This window comes from Branchiostoma floridae, unplaced genomic scaffold (assembly GCF_000003815.2).
Source record: "Branchiostoma floridae strain S238N-H82 unplaced genomic scaffold, Bfl_VNyyK Sc7u5tJ_1564, whole genome shotgun sequence".
In the NCBI taxonomy this organism is placed as follows: Eukaryota; Metazoa; Chordata; class Leptocardii; order Amphioxiformes; family Branchiostomatidae; genus Branchiostoma; species Branchiostoma floridae.
In genome coordinates this window covers 30,081-41,471 of record NW_023365762.1, presented here as the reverse complement: position 1 = coordinate 41,471, position 11,391 = coordinate 30,081, and positions in this window count along the sequence as shown.

Sequence of the window (11,391 nt, the reverse complement as noted above, 5' to 3'; positions counted from 1 at the left end):
AACAAACGTTGAACATCATCATCAACACGGCACACCGACATATTCAGCCACAGCCAACCAGAGTGAAAACCCAGATTGGAGATTGCCTTGCAAATCGAAGACCAAACCCAGTGAATTGTACACGACGAACAGTGTAGACCCAGAATTTGAAAATACCGATGTTATGCATGGAAACGGGGCTCTAGATGTAGCCAACGGCTCAAATTCTAACAGATCCCAGCTTGACAAGGTAACAACAAAGGAGAACGTCCTTGATGACGGGGAACCATACGCTGTTACATATTCATATGAAAATGAAGCATATCAACGCCCTTTAGCCGGGTCGTCAGGAAATCGACCGTCCGAAAATCATCCAAGAGCTTCAGAGGATGCCAAGGACAGTTCTGGTCTATCGACCCTTCAGTTTACCCTGAACAGTCTTCGTCCGAATCCAACGTATGGGGTAAATGATACTGAACTAGCAGCAGACCCTGCAGCAAATATCGACCAAAAAGACACAATTCGTCCTAAACCACGAGACATACTTCGTCCTAACCCCTTGTATGGAAAAGGCGCTCGCCAACCGGCTGAAGATGGTAAGGTCACTTCCATTTTCTATATTTTCAAAAGGATCAAATAAGATTAGAACTACTAAATACCGAATATTATGTACAGATTCCACTCATTTGTTTAAAATACACTCGCAAAATATATTGTGAAGGGAAACTTTTTATCTAAAGCACCTCCAATGCTGTAAAAAAGATTTACGGATTGACATCATTTTAGGCATACAGGCATTTAATGCAAAGATGTTCAAAATAATATACCTGTTAAGACTCTATTTTCATAATACCTGAGGATTATACTCCTGTAGTGGACTGATCTTGTCACTTCAGATCATCGGCTAGGCATGCTCATACATCAGATGGCTCCAGTATTTGTCTAGCTGGTTTTTGAATTGATTCACCGTGCTACTATTCACCACTTTCTCTTTCAGGGAGTTCCAGTTTTTTTACTTCTCTTGAGCTAAAAGCCTTTAACTAATGAAGAAATTGCACAATAACATTGTTTTCAATAACTGGAGTTCAATAAATGTAACACATGTAGATTATAATAGGTAGAATATAAGCACATACCAAATATGCTAATGAAGAACTTATTTGCATACTAATGTAAAAATTGCAAAACCGATTAATTATTAATGATAGGAATTTCATAATTGTGACATGCGTACATTACTCAATAATGAACAGCAGCTTCCATATATCATGTTAATGTGTTAGTCAATTGCATTAAATTTACGAAAGCACTAAATATTTCATGGAGGTATGAGGTCGAGGAACTGTAGCTTTAAATATCGTCGTCAATAAGTTTGTGTTTTCTGTTATGTCATGGTGTGGGTCTGCATTTCATAACAGTGCAAATTAGCTGTACGTGTGATTACTGAATCATGCATCATCTCTACAAGATAACCAATTCTGTACATCCATTTTTCTCTGTCTACTCGATGTACTTTCTGAATTTGTCCCTGTAGCTCGACTGGTATCAGCCCCACGGTTATCCTCCTGGTTCCAATAGGTGGCAGGCAACTAGAATACTCAGGTTTAATTATGGGAATGGCATCTCGGTTGGGGCTGCACCCGTCTTTCGGAAGGGACGTGTTCGAGGAGGAGTCTCATGCAAGTTAAGTTGGGGTGGGGTCTATCAACCCCTCTATGTAAAAATATACAACTCTACTAAAGCAGCAAGGAAACGTGCTGCTCCATGTTCCAAAGGCACCACAAGGGCTCATGTCCCAGCTCCTAAAGAAAGGCCACAAATTCAACAATATTTAACATAAGTACATCCAGGGTACTTTTACTGCTACCTTCTTTGTTTTTCAATAATGTTCTATGTACCTATGATTTGTTATCGACAGATCGTTCTGTACTCGGATTGTTACTAGCCTATTAGATAGCTACATATATGTCATAATAGTTGTTATATTCCTTTGTCGTTAATCATTTAATTTACTCATCTATGATTTGTTATAATTCTTTCATATTTCAGTTATTCCATTCGAATTTGTTAGGCGGAGGGCCTGTATAAGCCTATTTTACTTCTCCTTCATTCCCGCACGGTATCTTAAATTTATATGTCATCTTAAATCAAATCAAATCAAATCAAAATGAAATCAAAGGGCCCGAATAACCTTAATGATTCGAATTTACCCCACTAGGCTGTTCTACAGGCTATCGGTATCGCTGGCACATTGTCCTGGTGGTCGCTATTGTTTTGGCAGGTCTGATCATTGCAGCCTACATCGCAACCATCGAGCATCAGGATATACAAGCGGTAAGGTGACAGTTGTTGTTATATTTTAAAGCAATTGACCTCCGAATACTCCTGCTTGTTTCCCTTAACTTCACGTGTCTGTGCAAATACACTGTTTACAGGCTACTTTAGAAAAAAAACTACAACAGAGTTGACAATGACTCATCTTTGTGAGTCATTGTCAACTCTGTTGTAGTTTTTTATGCTTTGTCTGACCCCTCAGTCTCTTAGCCTTGCTGTGGCCTTTTTGCAAATGTCGGAGTTTCGAAATAAAGGATTAGGGCTTGCAGTCTTTGTCTTTAATATAACCAGCTATGAGAGTTAGAGATGTCAAATGTCAGCCTTCTTTTCTAGCCCTCCTCTACGCAAGACTCCGGAACTGAGTGGAGCATATTCGACAATTCAAATCCTGCAGTTACTACTTTCAGCACACCTTACAGCACAGACACTAATGTAACCGAGGTAAGTAGCCTATTAAGGGTACCACATCTAGTTTATTTCCTTCTCTCTCTATATATATGTATATCCAGCCATCATTCTCTACCTACAGTATCTTTCTATCGATCCATCAATTACTTTATATATATATATATATATATATATATCAATTTAAAGTTTAACCCTCAAACACCCAAGTGGGGTCCATTTGGACCCCAGGCGTACATTTTGAAGTGCCATTTGAATATTTTTGATCTGAAGAAAAAATCCTTCCGTGACTTTGTCAGTCAATATGTATTATACCTTCTCCTACGTTTTCGCAAAGACTGGTACAATAATGAGGAAATTATAAAGAAAGTTTGTATTCAGTCCCTCTGGGGTCCAAACGGACCCCAGCAGAAATGTGCAGTTTTTAAAACAAACTTTGGAGACTAACTCCTTAACCACTTATAGTATGATTACCAAACTTTCAGACGATAATAAGAATGTAAACTTAAATCCTAACAAAAATTTCTGTGTCATCAACATGTAATGTGGCGACATTATGACGTCATTTACCTAATCAGGTCGGCCATCTTGGATTTTGAACAATGACGTCATGGAATTAGCATAAATTATAAATCTTAAGTCATGAAAATAGCATTAAATTTCAGAGAATTTAATTGTTGTCAGAAAACAGGTGTAGTTTACCAAGAAAACCTTGTTTAAATTGAAATTGTCAAATTTTGGCAAAAATATGCCTGTTAGAATATGGTTGCCATGGCAACCTCAAAAAATGATAAACTTACTTTATTGACCAAAAACTTTTGCGAACAATATTTTGTGATAAATTACCAAGTTTCGTAGCTTTAGCTCTAGGGCAAATTTCAGTATTTCCGGACTTGCGCAGATGACCCAGTTTTAGTGCCCTCAGAATGCTTAGGTAGGCTTGGGAAAAGTGGCTGTAAAATTGTTTTTCTTGGGATATGTTTGGATTTTGGGGGTGCATCTTATAGGCAAGGGTTGTAGCTTCTATATTGTGTTGAAAAAACAGATTTTTAGTGATATTTGTGGTTGCAGTAGGCCTTCGAAGTTAGGTGTTTTGGTGTTGTTTACATGCAGTGAAAGGGGGTGAAAAGGTCTCCCACCTATGTTTTCATGGCGTATAATATAATTCCGCCGTAAATTTTTTCCCTTTTTTGTCGTTAAATTACTCTTCAGAGGTCGGACAACCTTGCCAATGTGAGTTTTTCATGTTCTAAAAGTCAGGTAGGTGATTTTTGACAGCCTCTTTCTCCCATGATTCCCATTGTTAAGAATATGCATAGGAAATATTGAAATTTAGCCTCTAGCCGTTCATGAGTTATGCGACATAATTGTTGCTAAGGGCCTCAAAAATCCCCAATCTGGTCGGAATAGGTTTAGTGCAAAACGTGGTCCTTCTGAACTTTTGCATAAATTATGATAATGAGGTGGAATTAGCAACATCTTAACATCTCAAAATCTTCCACTTACATTGAAGAAGCAATGTATATACAATGATCGCCGATAAGAAATTATACTGAGATTTTATGAACAAAACATTTTGGGGTCCGTTTGGACCCCACTCGGTCATTTTAGTCGCAAAAAAAGGTCGGGTGCTTGAGGGTTAAATACATATGCATATATGCATATATATACATATATATAGAGAGAGAGAGGGAGAGAGAGAGATAATGGATAGATAGATAGATATATAGATAGATTGATTGATAAATAATAATGTAGGTAGAGACTGATGGCTGAATGGATGATGGCTGAAGAGAGATAATGGATAGATAGATAGATATATAGATAGATTGATTATATAGATATATAGATATATAGATAGATACTAATGAAAGAAACAGATTGTTTTCAAAAAGGGAGCTTTTACCATTTAGGAGATCACCAACAGACTATATTTCTACTAAAAGCACAAAATCCAATCATTTTACCGAACATGGGACAGTTCATTAATGACTACCTTCATAGAAGAAGTCAAACCCGATAATATATAGAATACATTGTATCATATAGTTTATTAGGCACTAGTGTTATGTATCAGACTATTTTTTACTCTTAGTCTTTCAAACTGTAGATGCAACTAGCCTTCGGGCATCGTTTCGCAAATAAAACAATTGAACAATCAAGAGCTCCAGAAACAAAAGAAAAGGCTTTCATTCGTGTCTTTTTTCCTAGGTTATCCCAACGGAAGACTTTGGAACATCAACTCCTCTCCCCTACACAGAACGTGCTGCCATCTCCAGCGCTGGGGGTAGCTACATTTTGCACTTACATTATCCTATTGTAGTGATGGTTCACTATATAGAGGGGGAAACAGTAGGGGCATCTTCTCTGGATAGTTTAAAAGAACGCTTGCAAATAGATGTGCAAAAGTTACGTGTGACGGTTCCTTCGGTGTAATATAACCAGCTACTGCCGCGCCGCGTGCCTGCGAAGCTGGTGTGTTACGCCGAACGGCGGTTATACCGGATATATAGATACAGATATGATAGAAGGTTAATACAGCATAGGTTAGGGGGGAAATAGTGATATACATTTAAGAAAGTGAAAACAGCATTCCACCAAAAGTGGCTAATTGGAAATGACTCGCTGCAACAAGCACAAATTTTAAAACCCTCAAGCTGCCAAGCCCTGATATATTTGTATTACAGGTATATGTCCTGTGTGCCGCGCTCGAAAATAACCGGGATAGTGTATCCCCCCAAAGCATTGAGCGCGTTCAGCGCAAGAAACCCTTCCATCGATACGACCGATAATCGTGGATAATGTGACAGGGGTATTAAGACGATGATTGAAAGAGACATTGGACTGTCGGGATCTGCTTTAATGTCTGTCATGAATGACAGGTCATGCTGGAAACACTTTATTTGATGTACCTCACCGGTGTAGAAAACTGAAAAATGATGATGTTGATGACGGACTACTTGACCATTTCCTAAGCTAGTGGTCATGGTGACATTTGTACCTTTTGTCTACAGATAAGTCAGACGGTAGGATCACATTCGGTGGGAAGGGGACAGAACCGGGCAAGTTTGGTGGGAAACTGGTGGAGAGCGTGGGGGACAAACCGTTGGCTGTGTCTCCTAGCAACGAGGTGTTTATCCGGGACCGGAAGAACAGACGAATCCAAGTGTTCAACATGGCGGGTGGTTTTCTCCGACTGTTCTCGACCGATGACTGGGATCCACTTGCATTTTGTATTGCCCGTACCGGCGAGCTATGGGTCCTGGTGCGGAATGCATCAAACCCATTACAGCCTCTTGCTCACAAGTACAGCAAGGACGGTCGTGTCTTGACCCGATTTAGTCTGGATCCCATCGTGGTGGGATACTCTATTGTTACGGACACTTTATCAGACAACATCATCGTGTTGTCGAGAAAGTGTAGAGGAAGTGAGAATAAGAATTGTTCAGTTGTGGTGTTTCAGCCCAATGGGACTCTTGTGCGCATGTTTGGCGACATAGATTCGCCGTCTGTGGCTACTGTGGACGAAGAAGGCAACATCTACGTTCTGCGCGGCCGGCGTCGCTCCATCTACAAGTTTAACAAGTTTGGACGTCACCTCTTGACATTTACGTGCAGACCTTTTGGGACTGGCTACCTCGAGTGGCCCAGTGATATCGCATCGGACGGTTTGGGACACTTACTCGTCACTGATGGGCAAATGTTCACAGGATTTCGCGCGAAGATTTTCCCAAATTATAGCGCGAAGGTGTACCCTGCTTTTGGTGGGAAAATGGTGACGGGTCATCGCGTGCAGGTTTTCACGGCCAATGGAGAATACATTCGGTCTATCGTTACGATAATCACCAACCAATCCGAAACACAAGTCACTTTATGTACGGAGGGATGGTTTATGATAGTTTCTGATTACAATGTAACCATTTTCAGCAACTCTTCAAGTGGGTACAATGGTACATATTTGTTATGAGGCTTCGACGCTTACCAAGTAGTTTCATCGGCTATACTCTTTAGGCCATTACAGATTTTGAAACAAACTTGTAAATTTAAAACTGCAATACACCTTGTCAAACATAGATTCTTTCAGACTCTTCAAGGATTCTTGAGCAGTTGAGAGATAAAATGTTTCCCCGTTTTGAAGTTTTAACCTTCTGGTGAGTTTTGTTATACATATCTCACAGGCAATGAAAGCTACAATGAACGTTTGCCCATAACGTCTTCAGCGAGTGTGTGGATTATTGATTAGTTTTGTATTATTAATAATAATGATAATAATTCCTTTATTCCGATACCCTTTAGCCCTATTTAGGGCTAGTCTACCAGGGTTCATATGAAACAATGAAACATACATAAACAAACGCAAATATATACACAAACATACATGTATATATACAAACAGATAATAATAGATACACAATCATTAAAAAAAACTATTGGCTTGAGAAGACTTGATACATTGCCTTTTTAAAGCGTGAGATGTTGGGCAGGGATTTGATGTATGGTGGTAGGTCATTCCAAAGACTGATGGCACGGTAGAGAAAAGTTCGCTTTTTTGAGTTTTAAAAAAAAACTTTGTTTTTGGCTTAGGGAGTTTAAAACTGAAGGAGTTGGATAATCTAGTTGAATATGTGTGGGTAGAATGGACAGGGACGATGGAGCTGTAAATGTTATGTGGCTCCTTACTGACAAGTATTCTGAAAAACATAGTCAATGTGCTGATGGCGAATCTTTCTCGTACCATGGGCTAACCCAAATCTGAATGCATTTGCTTAACATGTGTTTCTAGTGGACATTTAAGCACCAATCTACAGGCTCTGTTCTGTACAACCTGGAGCTTTCGAGCATTTGATTCAGACATGTTTGCTAGAACTGGGAGACAGTACTGTGCTAATAATAATGTTTGATTGCAAATCTATGCCCATGGGGCTAATTACAAGTGAAAAAAAAACTAAATACTTAAATGAATGAATGTGGTTTAAATACATAACTGTATATAATCTAAATTCTAACATAAAAATATTAAGTGGATGAATGTACATACGGTACAGAATAGGGTACTAAATCTACGTAACTATCACAAGGATTGACTTCTTCTGAAATTGAAGACAGTTGAAAATGAAATGCCCCATGTAATCTATAATAGATTGATTCGATGATCTTTGTAGGAAGAGAAACATTTCAACAATGAAAATGTTGGTGTGATTTCGGACACTACCCCGGCCTCAAGCGGTCCGCCACCGAGCTATGTGGTGGAGCGCCACAAACTACCCACTGCTGACGGCATGTGCCTTTTCAGTTCAAACCGGGAAGGAGTTGTGAAACGCCCCTTGGCAGAATGGTGGCCCAGAACGTGTCATTGAGAATAGGCTATTTCATGTTCCGTGGCGCAGCCGTTATTGTTCCTTTCTGAGCGATTTTCGTGTCGACTACGTGCAATTCGGGTTGACGGCGGCCATTGGGGGAAAAGGAAAAGGGCGGGGGGAAAGCGGAATTACACCGGGGGTACAGATGAAGTACGGCGGGGGTTAAGTCCGGGAGAAAATGTGAACGGGTAGGGAGAAAAGCAGAAGGAGTTAGGTGGGGGTGAAGCTAGTGGACCGAAAGTTAAGCCTCGTTTATTGTTTGCTTTACTTCTATACTACTTTTAGAAATGTACAGTACAATGAACCTGTATATAGTGTACATATTTTGTGCTTTTCCAAGCACAGCCAGTGGAAAATTCGTGATCTACTAGTTTTAAATCCAACTCCAATTCTCCATATCTTGTACTGAGATTTCGCAATTACTTTACAAAAAGGGCACGAATGTCATAATGCCATTTTCTAATGTTAATTGTTATTACCCTATATTTGTAATTTATGTAATACTAATATGTAACTGTTACAATCTAGTTATATTTGAAAGCAATGCACCCAGATGCTGCCACGATCATTCTTTTTATTTTTACTTTGTCTAGATGTTGTGGGCATTTATGTATAGTAGATCATGTGTTGAGTGTACAATGCTTTCATTTTAATGCCTTTATCTTGACCTAAAACTCCGACGTTTTGAATACAGGATCTTCAATGTCATAATTGAGGCCATCCCTGTGTGCAGGACCATACTATTAGAACTTCAGAAGTTCTAAAAAGTGGTTGAAAACAAGTTGTGTTGATATCAGAGGGTGAAATGGCTCACCTGAGGTGTCACGAGAGTTAATACACATGTACATATACATAGTTCGGGAGTCTCGTTAATGTGATGTGGGGAATGTGGTCATTTTAAAGTACATTAGTCTTTACTACAGTTGTTTTAATTGTTGATTTATTATTGGCTGTAAATGTAGGCTCAAGGCTACAATTTGTTTCCTGTGCGTCAGTATTGTCTTCTCTTTGATAATATCGGTATGCGGATAAAACAATATATTAGACAGTTTCTGTAATACTGAATATTTACGGTATGTCTGGGAATAAATTTGAGCACAAAGCGTTGAGCGGTGGACTTTACTTTGACCTATAGCCAATCGGATTATCAGGTTGGTCAAGCCTTGACCTTTGACCATCTTTTGTCCGCCATTTTGTTTCTTTGAAGATTCGGTTACGGCATAGTGGGAAGTTACGGGAGCTCCGTAAGTATTCCTCTTACACATCATTTTACTTCAGACGCTCCATAACTTAGAGGTAAGACAATATCATACTGTTCCAACGTATTGGGTCCTGCTTGTAGTGACTAATTACTTTATGAGTAAGAGTCTGTGTGATCAGAAAAGATTTGTAGTTGGCGTCTTCATGTGTCTTCATGCGAACTATAATAGTGTGACTTGGAATGAGAAAAGTATTTCCCATGCTTCAAAGACAAGATAAACGTTTCGCGACTACAGGTTACTAAGAATTAGTTACACGGTGATGAATAGATGTAACGTCATTGATAACTTGGATACTTTAATAGAGATACAGTCTAAGAGTACCCAGCCAAAAATTGGAAGTTTTCTGTAGAATACCGAGGTAAGCAGTAAGGCCTACTATGCAATCCCGCATTTGGGACTTGTGAAAAATCCCAATCATGTCACCTATTTGGATTTTTAAAATCGAATCGGCACTTTGGTAGTAAAACTCAACATCATTTATTAATATCACTCTCTCCTTCCAGACACATGTGTCCCCATAGTGTTCTTTAAACTAAGCAAAGTAAATTGCCCCAAGAAGCAGTTACTTAAGTTAAGCACATTGGAATGATTTTGGAAAATCGGGGACGAAAAATAGTGCCTTGTTTACGTGGCGGCCAGCAGAACGCTTTGGTCAGTTCACGTTACAGGTAGCAGAACACAGTATTAATATGACGCGGGTACATAAAATAGTACGGATAAACTTGTTGAAGGAGAGGTAAAAAGCCTTATGAGAGGGGCAGCCAGATATAACCTGTGCTACGTGGTCACGGAAGGTGTCGACTCTGAGACTGCATGGTTTGGATTGTGAAAGTTTTCTATTTTGTGTATAAATGCGCCCCATTACGCAACTGCCTTTGTAGCGTGAGCCGGCTACAGTTCTGTGACCTCCGCAGAAGGGCATTTCAAAGAGGGCGTGAGAAGACGATGCACAGACAGGATTTTTTTGTTTTTTAATATTTTGTGGCTTGTACCTTCAACTCAAACATATCCGATTTTGGTATTTCAAAGTGTACCCTACTATATTTTTAATGCGTCGAAGCCAGTCATCTTGAGGCCCTTAACTATAGAAATCCCCAAAGAGCAAAAACTGTGTTCTGCTGCCTTCCGGCCCGTCATTCTTGACTATACGGGCTCTGTTTAGGCGCAACCGCTAGCCCCTTCTTCTAAACACCGCCGGTCAAGGCACCAGGTAGGGGGTGACTTAATGGCGCGACTGTAGCTTAGACTTTAAGTTCCGGTCCGGCAAACTTGGTATGGTTGGAAAGGTTGGCATAGCAAGGAATCGAAAGGTGCAAACCGCAAAATATTCGGATACTTCCTTCTCGAGATATTCTTGACTATACGGGCTCTGTTTAGGCGCAACCGCTAGCCCCTTCTTCTAAACACCGCCGGTCAAGGCACCAGGTAGGGGGTGACTTAATGGCGCGACTGTAGCTTAGACTTTAAGTTCCGGTCCGGCAAACTTGGTATGGTTGGAAAGGTTGCATAGCAAGGAATCGAAAGGTGCAAACCGCAAAATATTCGGATACTTCCTTCTCGAGATGTTCTTGACTATACGGGCTCTGTTTAGGCACAACCGCTAGCCCCTTCTTCTAAACATCACCGGTCACGGCACCGGGTAGGCGGTGACAAAATGGCGCGACTGTAGCTTAGACTTTAAGTTCCGGTCCGGTAAACTTGGTATGGTTGGAAAGGTTGCATAGCAAGGAATCGAAAGGTGCAAACCGCAAAATATTCGGATACTTCCTTCTCGAGATATTCTTGACTATACAGGCTGTGTTTGGCGCAACCGCTAGCCCCTTCTTCTAAACACCACCGGTCACGGCACCGGGTAGGGGAAGACTTAATGGCGCGACTGTAGCTTAGACTTTAAGTTCCGGTCTGGCAAACTTTTTATGGTTGGAAAGGTTGCATAGCAAGGAATCGAAAGGTGCAAACCGCAAAATATTCGGATACCTCCTTCTCGAGATATTCTTGACTATACGGGCTCTGTTTAGGCGCAACCGCTAGCCCCCTCTTCTAAACACCCC